Here is a 23,845-nt window from a genome sequence, read left to right as displayed (position 1 = left end):
GCTGGTCAGGCTGGGCCCTTGGCCCAGGAGGCCTGGGTGGCGGGTAGGGAGAAAGCGTCGGCCAAGTGGGGGAGGCAATCCGGCATCGTGCTTCCTCACCCCATCGCCCCACGTTCCAAAGATCCCTCCACGTCGGTGGCTTCTGCCCTACTCACTCTCCCCATGCCTAGCAAACTCTGCTTGGGGCGCGGGTGGTGAAACCTGGGGGAGGGAGACTTTGGACTTGGGAAGAACCACGTCTCTGTTCTCTCCCAGTTCTCCCCCCCCATCCCCAAAGCCTAGTGTGGGGAAGGCGGGTGCCGGGATCGCTTAGCCAGGGTCGGCCCGGCCCCCGCGCCAGGCAGGTACAGTGGCCCCCGCCCGCACGCAGCGTCACTTGTTGCCTCAGGCCCCCTCGCCGCACGCCCGCCCCGGCTCGGTGGAGAGTGCGGTTCTGTGGGAGACCCGGCCTGAGGGCGCAGTGCCTGCATCCTCCCTGGGTGGCCCCCGTAGCCCTCCAGGAGGACTCATTGGAGGAGGGGGCCCCGGACCTGCTTCGTGCCCTCGCGGAGTCGCCGGGAGAAAAGGCTGGCGGGGCCTGGGCTTCGGAATCACGCCAGGGACTGGGCGGGGCGCTCGTGCTTCGGGAGCGGTGCTGGGACCCGCACACGCCGCCGTCCCTAGGGTGGAGGGGGACGACTGTGAGCTGATGGGGACCCCTGGCCGGAACAAGTTCCTTTGGTGGGAGGCGGCGGAAAAAGCAGAGACGGAGGGAAGATGAAGCAGCAAACGGATAATGGGGAAAAGGAATCCCAGGAGGGACGGGGATGAGGACGGAAAAGGAGTGATGGGCCCGCGAAGAAGGGGAAGGAGGAAGCGGAGGGAAAGCCGGGCGAGAGGGGCGGAGAGGAGTCGAGGAATTAACACTAATGAGGTCGAAGAATGAAGAGAAAGCCTCGGAGGGTGCGCGAAGGGGGAAGGGACTGTAGTAGTGGGAGGGGAGTGGGGGCGGCCAAAGCCGGCTCTCGGGCTCCCAGCCCTGGGCGCCGGAGTCCCAGCGGTCCGCAGAACCCTCACGTTTGCACGCGGCACGGGACTGCGCGGGGCTGCGCGCGGGGGCGGGGCGGGGCCATTCGGCTACCACGCCCACGCCCTCCCGTGCGCCCGCGGGCTTCTTGGCGACTCCGGGATCCCTGAGGCGTCGGCCGCCGCCCCAGCCGGCGTCCTGAGCCAAGCTGCCGCGTCCTTCGCCCTCCGTGTGGCTATGGCCTTTAAACTGCCGTTTCCTCGGCTGGGGGCGGGGGTGCTGAGTTTCCCGCTGGGAGGTAAAGTGGCCCCCCTTTACTTCCCAAATGCCGCAAGGAGACAGGCCTCTGGGCGCTAGGTACCCCCCCACCCTCGCCCTACACGTGCCGGTGCGAGGCCCTCGCGAGGCCGAGGAGGCGGAGCGCTTTCCCCGAGAGCGCAGTGAGTGGGACGCGGTGCCTGTCTCTTCTCCCTCCACAGGTTGGTCCCTTCCACACTCTGCCTGCTTCCTTTATCATCCTCTCTGGTCCTGTCTTTTCATCTGCCAGTTCTGTCTGCTCTAAGCCCTAAAACTTTGTATGGGCTTAGTATGTCCTACGCCACCGCCCAGGTCCCCGCACTCTAAAGGGGCAGAACATGGTGATGGGGTGCTCTGACCTCAACGGTTCCACTTATAAATGAAGTTACAGAGGAGAGGAGGGAAGAGGGCCCCACTCTCCCTCAGAGATACTCGGAGTTTGCTCTTGTTTGTCTCCTAATGCTTGTCTGAATTTTCTCATGCTTTCCACGTAAGTGAAAGTGGAAACAGGAAGGGAACGTGAAGGGCTCATCAGTCTAATTGCAGGTATACAATGATGTTGGGGATTGGTGATGGTTAGGACAGCGCTTGATCCGTGAGAAAAGTTTCATTAATTCCATTTTGGAGACAGGACCAAGGATGAGCCTTGTCACATTTGACCTGAGGTTATCCGAAATGTGTTCTTTGCTTTTTGGTTCAGAATTCGTTAAGTGACAGCAGTTGTTTGTTGGTGGTGGTCGGTTTTTTTTAGACCATCCCTTCGGTGAATGATACCATCAGCGGATTTTCAAAAGTATGTTAAAAATTGCTTGGCAGATTTCTACTGACATTGCACACCTGAATCAGATGGAACCCAGTGTATAGCAGCACTCAATATTCCTTTGCACAACCCAGCAATTTTATGCCTGGGAGTCTACTTAAGACAGCTGGAAACTTATGTCCGCACAGGCACATGTGCCTGAATGTGCATAGCAGCGTTAGTCATTATAGCCAAAAACTGGAAACAGTTAACATGTCCATCAACGGGTGAGTGGATAAACAAAATGTGGTATATCCATATAATGGAATAGTATTCAGCATTAAAAAGAAAAGAAATACTGATGCATGTTACAGTATGAATGACCCTTAAAACATGCTAAAAGCCAGATGCAGAAACCAGATATTTTCTGATTCCATTTATATAAAATATTCAAAAAAGACAAATTTATAGAGACAAAGCAGATCAGTGGTTGTCTCGGTATGAATAGGAATTAACGGCAAATGGGCATGAAGGAACTGTGTTGGGAGATGAAAATGTTCTAAAATTGGATAATGATGATGGTTGCACAAATCTATAAATTTATTAAAATTCATTGAATTATAACCAAAAAGGAAGGCAAAAATTTACACCTTTATTCCCGGAGTATCTATGACCTACAGTTGAGCCCCAGGGGGAAAACTTTTTGCAAGGCAGTTTTATAGAGAGAGAAATGTTTAAAAAAAAAAAAAAAAAGGGTTCTAGTTCTTATGGAAAGATAACCATACTTCTATTCAGCAAGTTCTATTTTGGCGACGGCTTTGGAGAGTCTTATAAGTGTTAAAGCAAGTTAATTCCCCCCTTTCACTCTTCTAAGTGATTAATTCCTGGGAACTAGAGTTAGGCATTCCAGTGCGTGACATTTTAAACACACCTACACATAGACACAGTACAAAGTGCACATTTCCGAGGGGATTTTTTTATGACTATGTTAGGATCTGTCTTAGAAATCCATATCAAGCACTTGGGTGGAGTATTGTGTGATTACAGTTTGGATTAAAAAAGGAAAAGAGAAAAAAAAAACCCACTGACAGTTTAAATTAAAAGATTCAGTTCATCCAGCAGCCAAAAGTTTGGGTGTTTATCTTAACTTGCCTCACCTTTCCTTCACCTTGTTCTTCACGGGAGGAAGCCAGGGTTCAGGGTTGCTCGGGAGGCAGGATTGAACGGTCCCCTCTGCTTCCTGACTCTTCCGGTCCAGACAGAGATGAGGCTCAAATGGGCCTTTTCTTGTCTTTGTCCTTGTCAGCAAGAGGCTGGTAATTTCCTGTTGGTTCCTTCATCAAAGTTACCAGGCTCTCATCCCTTTGATGCCTCTGTCCTCAGACTCTGAAGATAGCCAGGCCCTGCTGAGTCAGTTCCTTGTTTTCACTTAGAAGCCCCAGGCTACCCCGGGCCTTCTCAAAGTTTCCTGCTCTAGAGGCATCCTTTGGTAAATGGTATAAAAAGTGAGGCAAGATCCAAATAGGGAGATGGTTTTATCCCATTGCAGTAGGCCCGCATCATGCCTTCCCCAGGCAGAGGGAGAACACTGAGAAAGATTGAACAGGTATGCCTTTTCTGAACCAGGCATTTCAGATAGAGCTTCCCACAGCTGAGGCCACAGAGATAAGTGGGGAGACCACAGGCCTTTGGTCTGAGTCTGGTTCCTGGTTCTGCTGCTTACTAGCAAAGACTTTAATCTCTGTGAGATTCAGTTTCCAATTCTGTAAAATGGGGCTTGTTATCTGTGCCTAGATTGTTGCAGGGATTAAATGTGCCCACATACCTAGAGCAGTAAGCACTGTGCTTAAAGCAGAGGCTCAATAAATGAAAGTTATTAATTACTATTATTAATTATGAGGTCTGATTATTGTCACACCTTAAATCACCTGAGCAAGAAAGGAGTCATGTTACAGTATGAATTATAATAATGATGGAAATTAATCTTATCATAAATGATATTAGTAATAAAACTTCTGGTCAAGAATATTTTAGCAGTTCAAAATTTACTGACACTGTAAGGCCTGTCATGGGTCATATAGAATTAGATGTGCCAACCTTGGGGGCAGGGGCCCTGGGTTCATGTCCTAGATCTGCAAATTCACTGAATCACCTTGGGTAAGTAATTTTCTTTCTGTGAGCCTCAGTTCCCATGGCTGTAAATGAGAGCTTACTCAACATAAGTTCTGAGGAGGATACTTCCAGAGCTGATATTCTGGAGTTTTTAAGTCAAGACTCTGTTAGATTGAAAACATCTCTTAGATGCATTTCCTCTTTCCACCACTAGGAGCAGTCAGGCAATCATCTCAGGCGAAGCCCTGACTCCAAGAATCCCCTATCTCTCAAACATAACCCACTTTAACTCTATCTGTAGCGTTTCTTTGTCTTTCCCTCTCACCTAGACTATAAGTTCCCCGAGGGCAGGGATGATACCTTTTTTGGTTTTTGTCTGTATCTCCAGCACCTGGTGCATTAGAAGTCCAATCAATATATTTGATTAATTGATAATGTTAATTAAGAAATATTTTTATTAAATTAAGGCCAGTGTATCAGTCATATATCACCACAGTAATACTAGGGTATGAATAACTGCAGCACTCAGTGACTTAAAATAACAGTTATTTACTCTCATACATCTGTGGGTTGGCTGGGGCTGGGCTGGGGTAACTCCACTCAGCTTTCTGTATTTCTCATCCTCCTCCTTAGGGCTAGCTTGGGCATATTCTCATGGTGATGGTCACTGCACAAGATGCCAAGCAGAAATATGCACGGTGTCTTGAGGTGTAGGCTGAGAACTGGAAACTAACTTTTCTATCTCATTTTGTTGGCCAAAGCACACCATATGGCCAGATTGAAAGTTAAGGGGTGGAGAAATATAATCTGCTTTTTTAGTGGAAGAAGCTTCAGAAGTTGCATGGCAAAGAGTCTGAATACAGAGAAGTGTAAAGAGTTGGGGCCATTAATGCACTCTCCCACAAGCAGAAACAGATTTCCATCATGCCACCATTCTGGGTCATCTTGGGTTGTCAGGTCCCATGGGTTATATCCTATAATCATGAATACAATATTCTAGAACATTAGAGGAGACAGAAGATCAGAAGGCGATTTCAATGTCTTACCAAATTGTAACCATGTCCTTCCTTTACTTTGAAGTTCCAGTTGTAAAGGAAGACAGCAAGCAGAAATATTAATGTAATAATGTTAATCACCAACTTATATATAAAACTAGAAATTCTCAAAACATTCCTTCAAAGTATGTATTATTATCCTTATTTTACAGATGAGAGAATTGAGACAAGGAAATTATATGCCCTGCTCGATATAAATACAACTGGTAAGTACTGGAACTGGGATTCCAGCCTATGTATGTTTGACTCACAAGTCATCCCACTAGCTTGCCCTTTGAGTGGAGAAGCTCATGCAACAGATTCTAGTCTTGATATGTTTGGGGGTGTGTGGGGAAGAGAGAGAAGAACTTTCCTCTACACCCAAGGCAGAGGGCATCTATCGGATCCCTAGGCACAGTGCCTGCAACACAGTAGGTACACAAAAAAGTTTTCATGGAAGGGTAAAAGATGAAAGGGAGAAAGGCGGTAAGGGAGAGAGGAAGGGGAAGTCAGCAGAAGTGGAGAAAGTAAGAGAGGAAGAAGGAGGATATAAGCGAAAAGATATAAGTATGTTGATCTATATGGAAAAACCCTGCCTTTCCGTGATGGGCAGAAATCTGTGGATTCTGAGGGTCACTCATCCCTTGCCCCTACTGGTGCTGAGAACAATTGCCTCATGCCTGTCTCCATTCCACAGTGTAGATGGTACAACTTGAGCCAGCCCCTGACTATCTTGCTGATCTTCCAATCTCTCCCTTGATCACTCAAGCCACACTTATTTTCTTTTTGTTGTTCAAATGCACGTGTACTCCAGATTCAAGACATTTGCATTTGTTCTGCCCTCTGCCTGAAGCACCCTGCCCCTATTTCATGGTCTGCTCCCTCATTTTGCCTATTTAATCGGGATTTACCTGGCTCTCTCACCAGCAGAATCACCCATTCGATGCTCTAATCCCCTGTAGTCTACCACTTTCTATCCCTTTAGTCGGCTTTATTCTTGTTTATAACATATATGTACTTGACATCATATTACATATGTTAATTTACGTGTTTTTATTGGTCATCTTGCTCCACCAGGCTATAAACTTCAGGAAGGCAAAGTACATCATCTCTCTCATTCACTCCTGTGTCTTGAGCATCCAGTACTGTGCCAGGCATATGGTAAGAACTCAGTAAATATTTGCAGAATGAATACATGAATAATATATGCATGAAAGATGCTAACTGAATGAATGAATCCCCAAACCAAGAGCAGATGAATCATCTGCTTGAATCTAAATGTGGTGCAAGTGTCCCTTGTTTACAAAGTGAATTTAATGATGCCAGTTATTCACACTACAAAATGATTCTACATTTTACCAAAGGTTTTATTCGAAAGCTAATTAAAATAGCTACCTTGTTTAGTGCTTTTAAAAATATAATCCAATTTACAAAGTGGTGGTGTGCAGACAGCTTTTCTAGAACATATGAATTTCTTAAAATGAATTACAGGTATGCATAATGACAGTTCTGATTCTGATTTCTAATTCTTGTTTGTTTGTTGTATGGACGAAGAAATTGGCTTAATAAAATGCCTCACAGAGGGCTAGTTCAATGTTCGTATGTGCATACATTTACGTTACTTTTTAAACTTGTGAATAGGTGCATTTAAATATGTTTGTGCTCCTGGAGAACCACTGGAAGTATTTTCAAGATTGGTACCGGCTTGCTTTGCAAATAGTCTACAATTTAGACTACAGGATTTGAGAGCTCTGTGTTCCAGTTTTCATGAATGTTGAAACATTGACTATCAGTGCTGAGAAGGGAAGGCAGAAATGATCCTTAGCTGATGGAGAAGGCTTAAAAAAAATCTTTCTTTAGTGTCCTCAGCTTAAGATAGGTGAACTTACACAGCATAGACTATTTCAGTGATTTATCTAGTGGTTGTGTGTTTCCCTTTCCCTATTCAGTTGCCTTTTTGGTGGCTAAGAGATAATAGTGATGTTTCCATAGAGCAAAGGTAGGTCAAAATGGAATGCAGTATTTTACACAGGTGGCCCAAGAGCTTTCTTCTTGGAAACAATATTCCAGAAAAGTGTCTCTATTCTGATTGACAGTCACTTTAGTTCTGGGTCTTAAGCCATGATTGATTCCCCATTGCAAAGAGTATTGTTCTGGGCATGGGTAGAATTAAAGAATAACACTTTTAATAGCTATTCATTGAATGCCTATTAAGTACTTTAATTTCAATCTTTACAACTGTTCTACAGAGCAAGTATTCTTATGCCCATTTTATAGGTAAGAACAGGGAAGCTCAGAAAATTGGACAGCTTACTCAAATAGTTTGCTAATAAATGAATAATTAAATGTGACTTAACTGCTCAGAGTCTACAAGGGAATATAACTAGGAACTAATTTATATGGGAGAGGTGGTAAGGAGAGGTGAGTGGAGGTCTCCTTAAAGGTATGAATCAAAGCTGAGAATTAAAAGATGAAGACGGGCTAGTTAGGATAAGTGTAGGGAGAGAACATGAACATTCATGGAAGAAATAGACTACATAAGGGCATTGAGGCAAGATGGAATTTGGAACTTTTGAGGAGCTAAAAAATATCTGTAAGACTGATGCTTAATGAGCTTTGAGGAAATACAGAGACAGATAACCCAGGGCTTTGTAGGACAAGGAAAGAATCGTGAATCATATCTTGAATGCAATGGGCAGTTGTTGAATTTTTTTTTTCTTAAGCAGAAGTGATCTGATTGTATTTGTTGACAAAGAGCATAGTGGCTTCAAGTGGATGAGAGAAAGAAGGGATGCATGGATCTTTTCAAATTAATGTTTTTGTTTTCTTTGGATATATACCCAGGAGTGGAATTGCTAGATCATACGGTAGTCCTACTTTTAATATTTTAAGGAACCTCCATGCTGTTTTCCATAGTGGCTGCAACCAATTTACATTCCCACCAACAGTGCACAGGGGTTCCCTTTTCTCCACATCCTTGCTAATAACACTTACGTCTTATCTTTTTGTTGATAGTCATTCTGACAGATGTGAGGTGTTACCTCATTTGCATTTCCCTGATGATTAGTGATGCTGAGGGTCTTTTCATGTGCACCCCAATGTTCACAGCATTATTATTTACCATAGTCAAGGTATGGAAGCAACCTAAGTGTCCATCAACAGATGAATAAATAAAGAAGATGTGAGATACACACACACACACACACACACACGTACAAAGAGACACACACACAAAAAATGGAATCCTGTGTCATCATCCACATCATAAACATTGCATTCCTGAAGACCCATAGTGGGAGATATGGGATAGAAGGTCTCAAGAACATGATTCTTAGTAGCTTCTACTTCCTGTTGGAAGGCGTTGGGGGGGGCAGAGGATCCTTGGCATTCAGCTGGGCTCCACTGGAACCATGGACCTGAATAAGAGTAGACTCTCGATTCCAGGTGGTGGATAACGTGTTGTTTTGGGCACAGATCTGCCTGGCCAGAGAAGGATGCTTGAGAATCTGGGATTTACACAGCTGTATCAGACTGTCTACAATGACTGGGCAGTAGGTCTCTCTCTTGGGGATGTCTTCATTAGAGTGCCAGAGACAAGCATGAGAGATCACATTCAGAACACGTTCATCCTGGTTCTCTATGTGGTTCCTCGGATCGTCAGAAAGGCTAAGCACTTTCTCAGGAAGGCCTTCTATTAACTTGGTCTTGGTAAGCCAGAGGGCCTGCTTTACACCCTCGAGGAGGCGGCAACGCTGGTGGAAGATGTAGCAGGCCTGGTCCTTGTACAGCGGGTGCTCGCGAAGCGGGGGCAAGTGGCGGAACTTTGGGTGTGTCCAGTTGGGGTCCCAGGGCGGGAAGACTCGCCGCGCCAGACCGGGCATAAAGTGCATCTTCCCCGCGTAGGTGATGGGCTCCAGTCCAGGAATCTCGTACACCCCGTCCGGGGGAGGAGGCTCGGGCTTCCGCGTGGAGCGCATGCCCCACTCTTAACGCCCCACGTCTTGGGGCCCCGCAGCTCCCAAGACCGAGCCGCCTGGGGCGAGCAAGCGCCAGCCTTGCTGGCCCCGACGCCAACGCCATACCGATCCGATCTCTTCAAGACCTCCACCGGGATGCCGCCATCTTCCTGCGCGCAAGGCCTGCTGGGAACCCAACCTGCAGTTTTATGAAATCATTTTGGGCACTAGGCTGCTCTCCTTTCCTGTGCCCGCGAATATCCTCCTGGGTCAGGAAGACAGTGTCACCTGATGTTTAATTAGTTAAAAAGAGAAATCCCTCAGCTCTGAGCAGACTTTGGACAAATACTTTCCTCTCTCTGAGCCACTTCTTGTCTAAAATGAGTTTGGCCGAACGATTTCTACATTTCTGTTTCCCTCTGAAAGCCCATGGTTACTGATTACCTTCACTCCAGGCACAGCTTTTCAAAAGTATGTCCAAAGGATACATTTATATTGATTCTGTGTCAGTCGGAGTCCTGCCCTGAAACACAAGTGATAGGACACGGAGGGCATTCAGTTGACCCCAGAGCTCAGTGCGAAGGTCAGCCAGGTCCCCTGATGTTGCCACACAGGGCCATTTGTCAACAATTCCTTGCTGTTCAAGGCCTCCAAAGATTTTTACCTGTCCACTTCCTTACCTGAAGTGTCCATACCATTGCTCATCTTATTTTCTCCTTCTCTGCTCCTATCAGGGGAGGGAGCAGGATTCCGTGACACAGATAATGGACTTGGAAATTGAGCTGCCCAAGTTTGAATTCTGGTTATGGCCCTTACTTGCTGTTGGCAGATACTTTACCTCTGTGATCCTCACTTTCCACATCTAATAACATCGGTACCTCCTTCAGAGAATTGTTGTAAGTTAGAAAGGTGATACATCACAGTGCCTAGAATATAGTAAATACTCAGTGAGTGTTTTCTTTCTTCTCCTGTGCTCCTCACTCATCTCACTCCTACTTCTCATTAGCTTTCATTTCTCAAAATTGAACTAAGGCATCAAACGTTTCAGAAAAATATTTCCTCACCTTTCCCTTCCCACAGTCTTGTCTACAGTTTGATTTTGCTACAGTGTATTATCCCCTATGCTCGTCTGTCCCGCCACTGTCCCTCTGCAGGAGACATCTAGAGACCAATAATCACTGATACTTCACCACTGTCTCTCAAGCATACAGGCATACGGTAGGTGTTCAATAAATGTTTGCTAACGTTTACTGCCAAAGGGGATGTTTAAAGAAGGCATCCTCGAAGAGGGATGATGACCAAAGAGGAGGGGAAAAAAAATCACGTATGTCAGGCCAGCTCCTCTAAAGAGATTTGGTATAGAATATGAAGGGAAAATAGAGTAAAAGCAGAATCCATTAACTGACCCAAATTATATTAGTAGTTCTCTACTATGTGACATATAGTCATCATTTAGTCTTTAGTACAAGCAATTCTTTTATATATATATATATTTTTTTAAATAAATTTATTCATTTATTTATTTATTTCTGGCTGCGTTGGGTCTCCGTTGCTGTGCGCGGGCTTTCTCTAGTTGCGGCGAGAGGGGGCTACCCTTCATTGTGGTGCGTGGGCTTCTCATTGCAGTGGCTTCTCTGTTGCAGAGCATGGGCCCTAGGCGCACAGGCTTCAGTAGTTGTGGCGCACGGGCTTCAGTAGTTGTGGCGCACGGGCTTCAGTAGTTGTGGCACACGGGCTCTAGAGTGCAGGCTCAGTAGTTGTGGCGCATGGGCTTAGTTGCTCCGTGGCATGTGGGATATTCCCAGACCAGGGATTGAACCCGTGTCCCCTGCATTGGCAGGCTTAACCACTGTGCCACCAGGGAAGTCCCCAGTACAAGCAATTCTTAATTGACTAAGAAAGGTTTATCAACAGAAGCAAAATTTATCATGTGTATTTACAGTCTGATTTGCTCTCCTCCTATAGCTTTTCTTATATCTATGGAAGGGGAGAATGCACCCAGACAGTCTATTTTCTTTACGTCAGTTGAGTCACAGAAGCAAACATTGGAAGATGTGCTATAAAATAATCAATCATCAGATAAAACTGTTTTGGATGTGGCAGATGTATAAAATGAAGTAAGATTATTTTTCCAGCTAAAAGTTTGTGTAGTTACAAAAGATTCTGGTGGAACAAATAGATTTATCCAGATCAACACTTGTAAGGAGGTATGATTTCAAAACAGAAAGGCAGCTGAAGATAGCAGCTAGTCCTTTCCAGCCTTTTCCGCCTAACCCTATTTCTCACCCTCATGCCCAGCACCCAGTAATTGCTTTTCCATGATAAACATCTTTTGCTTTCCCTTTGTTAACAGCATGGCTTCTAGAATACTTATACATTTTATTTGGCCAATGTCGTTTTAAATATCACGTCACAAGTGAGCAGCGGTAGTGGCAGCAGCATCCTAAGCAGTTACTAGAGAGGAGGTGCCTTCTCTGTATTATTGCTGAGCGTAATTACACTGATTTTGCTGATGAAGAAGCTGTAATGCCAGCTGATAAGCTGTATGTCCAAGATGGTACGGCTTAGACATTGTGGAGCTTGGGTGTCTCCCTAGAGCTTTCTCATTCCAATATGCGCTGGTATTTCTCAGATGTAAACTGACAAGCATTCCGTCTGCTGGGATGGTAACTTCCTATAAACTGGACATTTAACATCTTATAATGCACCTATATCCTGAAGCCAAATGCATGGAAACCTATCCAACTCTGCCCGTGTTCAGATGCCCACAGCATCATCCTCTTTGCATGTATTCCTCCCCCTGCTTAGAACAAGTTTGCTCCTTTATGCTCTGGCTAATTCCAATTTGTTCTTTGAAAATTCCATGCTCAGGTGTCCTATCCTCCAGAAATATTTTCCTGATACTCCTTGCCCATCTCTCTCCCCTGCTGCCAGTATGAACTTAGTATCCTTCCTTTGTGTTCTGTGCACCCCACCACGTGCCTAATTCTTAAGGTCTTCCTTGACTTACAATGGGGTTACGTCTCCATAAACCCATCATAACTTGAAAATATTGTTAAGTCGAAAATGCGTTTAATAACCTAACCTACAGAACATCATAACTGAGCCTAGCCTACCTTAAATGTGCTCAGAACGCTTACATTAGCCTGCAGTTGGGTAAAATCATTTAACACAAAGCTCATTTTATAATAAAGTGTTGAATATCTCATGTAATTTATTGAATACTGTGCTGAAAGTGAAAAACAGAACGGTTGTCTGGGTACAGAATGGTTGTAGTGTATTGGTTGTTTACCCTTGTTTTTGGGTGGCTGACTGGGAGCCTCAGGCTCGCTGCCTTGCCCAGCATGAGGGATTATCAGACCATATATCACTAGCCCCAGAAAAGATCAAAATCCAAAATTCCAAGTACAGTTTCTACTGAACGTGTATCACTTTTGTACCATTGTAAAGTTGAAACATCATAAGTCAGGAACAGTGTACAGTACTTGACCCATCATGTAAGAAATTTTTTTTCTCCCAGGGCTCTTATTTTTTTAAGGGCAGAGGCCGTATTTTATACATAATTTAGGGATACATATTCCCAGATATATCAATATCTCTAGAACCTGTCGCAGACCTTGGCAAATAGACCATGTTAATGCATGTGAAGATAAAATAAGAATAGGTAGCATTATAGTCATCTGATCCATGTAAGCAGTTTACATGTAGACTCATTTAAATCTCATAACTTGCAGGTGAGATTAAAACTGTTAACAAGGATCATTTCTAGCGAGCGAGAGAGAGAGGACAAGAAATATGCACACAAATATATGTGTATACACATATACATAAATACACATACACATGTACAACTTACCTGTACAAACACACACACATCATAGATCTGGACGTTTTACTTAATCATACACTTGATAAGTTTTCAACACAAAGTTTTCAACACAAAGAGATTGACAACTTATTTAGCCACATTGTTAAACACACAGTGCAGATCACAGGTGGTTCTCTGCCCTCTGTATTCTTCCATAGACGGTGTTAGAATTTTCAGTCCTGGGTGTCACACTGACAATCAGGACATTGAAGAGCCCGGAATGTAAGCCACATGGAGAAATGATCTGAGGCTGTATCGTTTGTAGAAGAGAATGCTCTGGGGGCACATGATCACTTTGTTCAAATATCTAAAGCACTGTCATGAAGAAGAGTGATTAGATTCATCTTGCTTTGCCCCAGGGGGGTACGAAACTGGGACTGATGGATAGAAACTTCAGGGAGGGAGAGAAAATGCTGCTCAGCCTAAGGACAGATATCTGGCCGGAAGGGTCTCTGCCACTAGATCTTGTGCTCCTCAGAACAGAGGCTTTGGTTCACGTCAGGCACAGGAACTCAGACTGGCCGTCCGCCTGACAGGTATTATCATATTTCACAGGGGGCTTCTGCTGTGGGTAAGAGAAGATATTACAGGACCACCATGATCTCATCTAAATATAAATTTTAATAGAAATTGTAAAAAGTCTAGTTGGAGTACCATATGCCTCGGAAAGAATTTTATTTCTACTAATGGTAAAACTACTACTATACTACTACTACCACCACTACTATGATTACTATTACTATTACTATTTGCAGGGTAGCTACTGTGTAAAAGGTACATATTCCCTCTGCTAGACACTTGGCATGTTGCATGCACTATGTCATTTAACGTGCCCAGCAATCCTGAATGGTCCATGCTCTCATCCCCATTTTGCAGTTGTGGGGGACTGAGGCTCTGGGAGGTGAAACCCTCTGCTCCTGGTTGGCCAGATAGTAACGCTCAAGCCCATGTATGTCTCAGCACAAAATTAGTTACCTGTCTGTTTTACAGGGAGGGTGGGGGAGAAGAGAAGAGAGGAAGGAAGAGGAGAGGAGAGGAAATCAAAGGAGAGGAATAACATATGATAATCCTAGGCTTAAATCAGATTTAATTTGGGAAAAAGTGATACTCTGTTCCTGAAATGTTCTTTCTTGAGTATCTAGGTGTACATTGCTGGTTGTGTAAATTGCAGTTATCAAAGACAGATTCTTTAATTCTTTCTATGATGAATTCACTTAATTCTGTGGCCACTGCATCCTTCATAGGAAGAGCTGCCTCACAATTGCATGAGAACAGGTCAATTTATGTGTATGGCTCACACACATCTTCTCCAAAGGAGAAATCAAAAGGGACCTAGGTAGGGTAAGTGGAAGAACTTGAATAGGAATTGGAAAATCAAAGTTGGTGAGAAGATTTGGAGATATTGTCAGTACATCAAGAATAATAAAATGAAAGATATCTGAAAACAAATGATTGTAAGCAATTTTAATAGAGATAGTCTCTTCCCCCAAGGGACTTAAAAACCCAAGTTGGATGAGCTGATTCAGATAATTATGCTAGCCTCAGTGGAATAATATATGGAAATATATAAGAAGTACATGCGCCTTCCTTTTTTTTACGCATACGATGTTCTCTTTATGTGTCATACATTCTCCAGCCATCTTTCAAGACCTGCACCCCAACAAAGTCTTTATTCACTTCTCTGATTCCTGGTGTTTTCTCTCAAGCTCCTGTAGATGTTATCCTCTGCATCACAAAATTAGATTCAGGATCATGTGCTGTCTTGTACTACTGGATTTTTTTCCCTCTTGAGTCTATTTTCCTTTCCTATGCAAGTGGCAAGAGATGCATATAGCAAGTTACAGTATCACTAGCGAAATGCCAGCTGGAGGTCTTAAGTAGCTTTACAGGGTATTCTAACTGTGAAGAATGCACTGAATCTGGACAAAACAGAAGCACACAATCTCATTGTAAGGCAGGGAAGAAACTTCATTCACCAGAATTTTTCTTAAGAGGGGCCCCATATGTGTTTTGAAGAAATAAATAATATGTGGTATGGATGGTGAACAGCAAGAAGACACTCAATGTGGCTCCCAAATTGCCTTCTCAAGGACACTATAGCTCCAGGAGAATTTTTTGCTGTGACTGAGCACCTTCACTGGTGGAGAGATGAAAAATCGGGAGTCAGAGTCTAAATTGTACGAGGCTGCTACATCACACCACTTCAGGTGATACCACTGGCATCAAAGCTAGGAGGTGACTATGGAGCAGAGGAATGTCTAACGGAAATTTTTTTTCTATATAGATGCAGTGTTAAGTCCTCGTCTTTATTTTCCTGCCAAACACCTTCAGTCAGTTCTATCATGTTTGATAATGCTTTTATGACACTGAATTGTTTTGTGGGGGTAGGATATTAAAAAGGAGTTGAGGATCTGAGTTGATATCAGTGAGAAAGAAGACTTCCCCTGCAGCTTATAAACTAAAGGTGGAGGGGACATTTGGATTACACATAACAATGGAATACTGATATCAAGCTTTTAGGGTTCTTAAGAGTATTAAACAAAAAGAAAATGTAAACTATATGGAAATAGTAAATACTCAACATGTGCTTACTATCTTCTTATGGGAAAGCCAACTTATATCCACTATTCATAAGAAACTAAACACGTTAGTGAAGTTGGTAACAATGAAAAGTCTAAGAAGAGTGTGTGTGTGTGTGTGTGTGTGTGTGTGTGTGTGTTGGGAATTGCATGAAAAGACCTGTTATAATTAGATTTTGGGGAGCCTCACAAATGAAGGAGGAGAGCACAGGGAAGATCCAAGTTGTCAGTGCTTCAGACTCATAGCCTGTACACCACCCCTGCAATAGGATCAGCCCTGTCAAAGCCATGTCCACGTGGGCATGTCTGGCCTCTGTTTCACCCCCCAAACGTTGCTGGGACACATTGTAAATCTGTCTGTCATTTCCTTCTCCTCTCTCTTTTGATAGCCGCACTTTTCTTCAAATATGTTAATATAAGCAGTTCTGCTACAGCCAAATCTTTCTGTTGCCTAAGAGTCATTTATCTCTTTGTGATGATCATACTTATCATTTATTTTATTTTAAGGCTTTTAATCTTGAGCTTGTTGTGTTTGTTGTTGCTACTGTTTTGAGTTCTAGAGACAGGAGACTGGCAATTTATCAAAACCCCAACTATGGGTAACATTCCCAATGTGAAGTGTAAGTTTCTTAGGGAAGGAATCTTGCCTTCCTCATTGTCTGCATCCCCACACAGAACAAGGCACAGAAGAGAAGCTCAGTAAACACTCAGATATTCCCTGGGGTCTGCCTGAAGGAAGAGTCTATATTCCATTTCACACATTTCTTACTACAAAAACTTTTGCCTTATTCTTAAAGTCTATTATTGTTAAGTGCATTTTCTTGTGTTCCGGTAAATTAAAATTTGTAGGAACTTAATCTGTCTGTCTCCAAACACATTTGTAATGCTTGGTATTTTTTATCCTGTTGTTCTCTGGGTGTCATATATCATTATACTACGTAGCATTTCTTAAAGAGAAAACCTACGGAAAGTGTATTTAAAAAAAAAAAATCCCTTATTAGTATGGCCTATAGCAATTAAAGCTTGAAATTAGAATTAAGGATTGTGCATTTTGATGCAGGCGATCATATAGATATATTAACATTGTGGCAAAGGTTTTTCTTTGCAGACACAAAGTTGTCATTAGGAAATATAATACTCATTTTTTGCTTGATTAATTACAGCAGAGGCATAACAAAATATATATTGTGTGTTGGAGCATGCACCAATTGCAAAATTATAAGTCATGGATAAGCTGAGGTATGAATTCAAAACATTCTGTAAGACACAGAGTAAGTATGAAATTTGCTTTTTGAAATACTTTTGGTAAAGAGAATTTATGCACTTAAAACATGAAGAAATACATCTTGAGAACACAATTCAGTCTAAAATAGTCTAAGTTTTCCTCCCACCTTCTCAAATCTATGGCTTTCGATATGTGTAACTTTGGAGGATATTCTGATAATGATACATAATAAATAATCCATAACACATAGCACATAATATAAATGTAATAATAGCTACTATTTTCTAATAATAGCCAGACTTCCAAAAAATGCCAGACATCAGGCTAAGTGTTCTCCATGGTTATCTGATTTAATCCTCACTAATCTGCCTAGTAGGGACTGGTGTGTTATTATTATTATTATAAAACTTTAATTCAATGAGATGCACCTATATTAGCTGTATAACTTCATAAGTTTTGGCAAATGTATGTATTTGTGTATCTGATACTCTAATCAAGAAAGGAATACTTCCATCACCCCAGAAATAGATGCTATTTTTATCTCTAATTCCCAGATGAGAAAAAGTGGGCTCAGTGGAGTTATATAATTTGCCCAATAAATAGGCCAGTAATAAATAGCAACGTTGGTAGCCAAATCCATGCTCTTCCTTATACTGTACCAGAATACCCAAGGCTTAGCTCCAACATATGCGGATTCCGTGTATGTGTGTTTCAATCATGGTAGGGTTTGGAGAGGAAGCAGGAAGCTGACATCTCACAGTGTTTTTTTAAAGTGCTAATCATTAGGCTATCCTAGCTGGGTAAAGACAGAGATTCATACTCCATCCTTGATTTGGTAGACTGACGTGTGGGCCTAAAACCTGTATTTTTTTGTATGCTCCCTACGTGATCCTGATACCATGTATTTATCAGGATAGGCTATGTAATGCTGTGGTAACAAATTAAACATGAAATATCAGAAACATATCACATTAAATTTTATTCTTACTCAACAAATCCACTGCTTGGATGACTCTCTAAAGAAGATGTCCTCTTTTTTATTTTTCCCTTTATTTTTTCGAGCTTTACTGAGATATAATTGATGTATCACAGTGTGTAATTTTAAGGTGTACAACATGTTGATTGATACACTTAGGTATTGCAATAAGATTATTACCACAGGTTAGCTAACGTCTCCATCATGTCACATAATTAATTTCCATTCCTTTTTTGTGGTGAGAACATGTAAGATCTACTCTCTTAGCAACTTTCAAATACATAATACAGTATTATTAACTCTAATCACCATGCTGTACATTTGATCCTCAGAACTTACTCATCTTTGAACTGGAAGTCTGTTTCCTTTGACCAGCATCTCCCCAGTTCCCCCCAGTCTCTGGTAACCACCGTTGCACTTTCTATTTCTACGAGTTTGGTTTTTTTAGATTCCAAGAGGATGTAGAAAAAAGGAAATCCTTGTGCACTGTTAGTTGGAATGTAAATTGGTACAGCCACTTTGGAAACGAGTATGGAAGTTCCTCAAAAAATTAATAATAGAACTACCATATGATCCAGCAATCCCACTTCTGGGTGTATATCCAAAGGAAATGAAAACAGAATCTTGAAGAGATATTTGCATGCCCCATGTTAATTGCAGCATTATTTACAATAGCCAAGATATGGCAACAATTTAAGTGTCCATCAGTGGATGGAAGGATAAAGAAGGTGTGGTACCTACATACGGTGCCGTATTATTCAGAAGGTGTCGTCTTTGCAGAAACATCCAAGATACTCCTTCTTTGACTCTGCCATTTATGTTCTTGCAGGAGGCAAAGAGAAGAGCTGAAGGGTCATGCAGTAGTAGTTCTTAAATCTTCGCCAAATCCCTTGGTCAGAACTCACCCCATGGCCCTCTTGGAAGGGAGCTGAGAAACGAGGAGTGGGACATAGGTTTTGGGAGGAGAGTGAATGTCTTTACCGCAGTCAGGTTTTGAGAATCATTTACCTCTAACTTTCTTTCTTTCTCTGGAAGTTTGTGGATATGATGTGGTATAGATAGATTTAATCTTCTGTTTTCGTAGGAAGTAATGCCCTTACTGTGACAACTCCACCGTGGCGTGGGGTGCTTGTTCTTGTTTTCTCTTCGACTATTGTGCGCATGAAAAAGTGTGAACCTATTGAATTGCTGCTGACAGTCCTGCCACCAGTTCCCTTTGTTGCTCTTTAATTCTTTCAAGATAGCATTATTTAAGTTGTTCCTAGCCAGATGGCTTGTATTCCCAGATAGATGCCAAGTTAATGCTTGCTGATACTTAGAAGGCAAAGGTTTTAAGGTTCTAGCCTCTAGAGGTTATGAGGCAAAGTGAGTCAGACTGCCTAGCTTCTGCTCCAAGCTCCATCATTTACTAGGTATGTGAGTTAGGTTAAGTGACTTAACCTCTCTGAACCCAATTTCCTCTTGAGTAAAATGGGGGTAATTATAATTTCTACCTCATGGGACCATCATATGTATTAAAAATGGTAATCCACATAAGTGCTTAGCACAGGAGCTGGCATATGGAGAGCAGCCAATAAACTTTGTCTACTCTACAATGGGATGTCTTTAAGACCACTTATCTGCCAATATCTAATAAAAAGAAACTCCTATGCATTGTCTCACCCAGTGAAATGGATTTCGCCATTATTATGCTGAGAGAGAAGCCTTTTCCCATGCCTTCAAATTAATCAATTTCATTTCCCTACCTTTTTATAAAGCCAGCTTTGACCCTGTCTTTCAACTCTAAATGATGATTTTATGAAAGTTAGAATGAAATCAGCAAAATGGTACTTTTCTGTCAATGAAAAGTCTATCAGCCAAAAAAAGGTTGTGAACAATAACTCACATTTCTCCTACTCTCTCCTACATGAAGCTGTGTGTTATCTAACAACAGGAGGATGTTAAATCCCCCAATGAAACTACCCTTTCCCCGGGGTAGCAAGTGAGCTATTTTCAACTTTCTGTTGTGACATCATTTTTTTAGATTGTGTCAGCATGCCTATTATCAATTTACCTTTTCACAAGCTGTGTACATTTACTTCGAGTTTATTGAGCTCTCTTCCCCAAGATTGTCTAGGCATTTCCCTGGATGTCCAAGTTGGATTTGTGCTTGAAAATGTGCTTTCTTGCTCAAATACGAATATAATACAGCCTCCACCTACCTAAAAGACTCATATATTGGCACATAAGTATATAGTAGCACATTCAGCATATATTCCTGGACATTCTCAAGTAATATCTGTTTAGCTGTGTTTAACTGATCACTTACAAAACCAATTTGGCCATGAAAAATTTATTTTCACAAAAAGGGGTGTTTCAAAGAATGATATATTTGGCAGGATCATGGGCAAGATTGATGATGACTTAAGCTATAGAACTTGGCCTGTTTCTCAGTTTAGAAAGATAATAATAAAGAAACTATTGCTTGGTCTGATCTGACTTTATAAAGCCAGTGGGGACCATAAGCACCTAATTCTAATCTGTTCCACAGGGCTGGGACTAGGGCGAGGAAACGGAGGCTCTTGTCATGGGTGTCACACCATTTATGAAGGTACCAAAAAGCTCACTAATCCAGATAATATTTTAATGCAGTATTTAAAAAAAAATAATGCAAAAATTCCATGATGAACAAAATGACAAATTTTAAATAAAGGCAAGATCAATATTACTAATGTTTTTCTTTTTCTTTTGGTGCTAATATGGCTCTGTACAGTAGTTACTGTTATTGTCTCTACATACAATGTTGATAGTTTGTCTACCATGGATTTTTTGCATCAATTTTGGTATTTTAAAAGAGTGCATTGAAATACTATGGGCCTTGATTGCTGAGTTTTTTGGAGCCCTTTTGACTTTATGCCCAAGGCAAGTGCCTCATCACCTCACTCCACTACCAGCTCCAATGTTTGATCCCTACCCAGACGCACCTGGGGAGGGAAGAGCAAACTCATTTTATCTTGTGCTGAGGTTCTGCACAAAGTCATCCTTAAGAAGGGATGGCATATCCATGTACACAGCAGCATTAATTACAATAGGCAGAAGGTGAAAGCAACCCGCATGTCTATCAACTGATGAATGGATAAGCAGGATGTCATATATACACACAATGGGACATTATTCAGCTTTAAAAAGGAAGGGAATTCTGACACATGTTATAACGCGGAGGACACTTGAGCACATTATACTGCGTAAAATAGTCAGTCACAAAAAAGACAAATACTGTGTGATTTCATTTCCGTGCAGTATCAAGGGTAGTCAAACTCATAGAAACAGAAGCTAAGAATGGTAACTGCTGGCACTGGGGAGAGAGAAATTGGAAGTTGTTATTTAATGGGTGTAGAGTTTCAGTTTTGCAAGATGAAAAAGTTCTGGAGATTGATTGGACAACAATACTGATCTGTGCACCTAAAAATGGTTAAGATGGTAAATTTAATATTATGTGTATTTTATCACAATTGAACATTTAAACAAAAGAAGAAGAAATGGCAAAGATTAGGGACAGAGAAGCACATCATCAAAAGCAGAACTTGAGAGTGGAGACAAGGAACCATAATGCCAGGAAAGGAAGGAGAGAAAACAGAAGTTGGGCGAGTGGCCTGGGTGAATACTAGCCGCAGAGCTTCTGTCTACTGTTGGAAACAGGTGCATCAAACAGATGCATCAAAACACGTTCACTTCAGGTGTCTTTTCTGGCTCTTCTTCTTCTTTGGCTACTTTCTTGGGGAAAAAGTCTTGAAATATAAGATATATTTTGATTAGAGATCCTGTCTGTTAATGTACACCTTTGCAGTGCTGATGGACTGGCCAGGATGTGCAGCACATTTTGGATGCTTTTATAGAATAGCTAAGACTTATTTTTCTAATAACTCTTTCATCTGCAACATCTAGTTTTTCCATTAGGAAAACTAAAATAGCTTGTGGAATTGCTTTTTGTCCTTGTACAATAACAGACACTGCAGTGAGCTCGTCGCTTTGGGATATATGTAGAATATGATGTAGATACAATGAGAAAAAAAAAAATTCTCTCTTCACTCCACACCTTTGGCAGAAGGACATTTGTTGACATCTCCTTCAAGTTCCCAGGTCAGGGAGCATCTTCCCTTGTGTGAACAGAAAAGAGATAATTTATAACAACATATGCTGAAATAATGGGCTGTGATCTCTTTGAGGGCAAATAGCATCTATAAATAATTTTAATAACTCACAGAGAATCTTGGCCATACTTAGCATGGCTTTTTTTGTGTGTGTTTTGGTTTGTTTTACATTTTTTTCACCTGGATACTCTAGATGCTTCTTTTTTGTTATTGAAGTGGGGAGACACTCTAGATGCTTCTTTTATTGTAGGGGGTCGGTTGTCAGGTTAGGCTAAAATTAAACTGTGATAAGACATGCACCCAATCCTAGTGACTCAGAAAATGGAGGTTCTGCTTTCTCAGATGCTGCATGTCCATTGAGGGTCAGCTATAGCTCTGTCCTCTGTCATCTTTACTCTGGGACCCAGGCTAATAGAGCAGTCTTCCTTTGGTTGTCATTACCTAGAGTACAACAAGGCGTGATTGACCAAGCTTCTGCTCAGAAGTGACACATCGCTTTGTCCATGTTTCATTGACCAAAGCAATTCACATGGCCCTTAGAATTTAACAGTGTAAGTCTGTATAATCCTCCTTTAGGGAGGACCCCTGTAGCAACAACAACAACAACAAAAGAATAATCTACAGTTGGTTGAACAAAGGGAAAGAGAGCTAACAACTCTATAATTTTCCAAGAACTTTATATACTGTTCTCATTCAGTTGTCATTCAGTTTTGACCACAACCCTATGAGTTCCTGCTACTGTTCCTATAGGTGAAGAAGCTGAGTTCAGGTTGACTCAGCAACCTGTCTAAGGTCACAGAGTTAGAATGTGTTAGAGCTGGTGTTCGAACCCACACCCAACTAACTCAAAGGCCATGTTCTTCCCAAGACAACATAGTGATGTCCACACTGGTGTGTGGACAAAGTGAGGCCTAAAACCCTATTGTGAAAACCATTTTTTCAATAATGCAACCCAATATGAATACTCATATTAATTGATTAGGCAGGTGGAAAGCATAGCATGTAAAGATTGGTGGAAAAGGTTAAAGTTCTGGAAGCAGAGTGGTACTAAAAATAGCCAAGTTACTCCACGTCATGCATTTTCCATATGAAAAAGCGTGAGCCTCACTGACCATCAAGATAAGGGTGATCCAACTCCTTTAAGAAAACTAATTTTAAAAAATCACTGTGGGCTTCCCTGGTGGCGCAGTGGTTGAGAATCTGCCTGCCAATGCAGGGGACACGGGTTCGAGCCCTGGTCTGGGAAGGTCCCACATGCCGCGGTGCAGCTGGGCCCGTGAGCCACAATTACTGATCTTGCATGTCTGGAGCCTGTGCTCCGCAACAAGAGAGGCCGCGATAGTGAGAGGCCCGTGCACCGCGATGAAGAGTGGCCCCCACTTGCCACAACTAGAGAAAGCCCTTGCACAGAAACGAAGACCCAACACAGCCATAAAAATTAATTAATTAATTAATTAATTAATTAATTATTTAAAAAATTAAAAAAAAAATTCACTGTATTTCTGGAGCATTGGAAACAGGACTAAGACATGTATTTCTAGAAATGGCTAGGAATGGAGAATTAATAAGAATAAATACAGTAATAATACAAGAAAAGAGTTTACCAAGGCTATACATTCATATCAGCATAAAGTCAAGGCTGGCCAAGGAAACCCAGTATTGGCGTACAAGTAGGTTTAACCCTTCTGGGAGGCTATATAAACAATCTTTTAAATCTCAGAGAACTCATCACTCTCCCACCCATTCTGTTTTCACCCGATCCTAAGGACATTATTTGAAATAGTAAAAAATTATTTGGTAAAAATGCTTATTATCCTGTTAATAAGAAGAGTGAAATAAAAAATGGAAAGAACCTAAATGTCCAGTAATGGGCAGATGGATAAGTAAAATCTGACTCATCTCTTTGAAGGAAGGTTACCTCAC

At 42.0% G+C, this 23,845-nt stretch overlaps 1 long non-coding RNA gene and 1 pseudogene across 1 annotated transcript; one reads left to right on the top strand and one right to left on the bottom strand.

Moving 5' to 3' along the window:
* The first annotated feature begins 1,414 nt into the window (after positions 1-1,414).
* On the top strand, positions 1,415-6,286 carry LOC133078200 (uncharacterized). The gene is made up of 3 exons (XR_009697844.1): positions 1,415-1,485; positions 5,362-5,415; positions 6,266-6,286. It is a non-coding gene; the product is annotated as an uncharacterized LOC133078200 (long non-coding RNA).
* A 1,339-nt stretch (positions 6,287-7,625) lies between these two features.
* On the bottom strand, positions 7,626-9,268 carry LOC133078857 (large ribosomal subunit protein mL37-like; annotated as a pseudogene).
* Positions 9,269-23,845: the final 14,577 nt, after the last annotated feature.

The sequence above is a fragment of the Eubalaena glacialis genome, chromosome 18 (genome assembly GCF_028564815.1).
Source record: "Eubalaena glacialis isolate mEubGla1 chromosome 18, mEubGla1.1.hap2.+ XY, whole genome shotgun sequence".
NCBI lineage: Eukaryota > Metazoa > Chordata > Mammalia > Artiodactyla > Balaenidae > Eubalaena > Eubalaena glacialis.
This window is presented reverse-complemented; position numbering and strand designations above follow the sequence as displayed.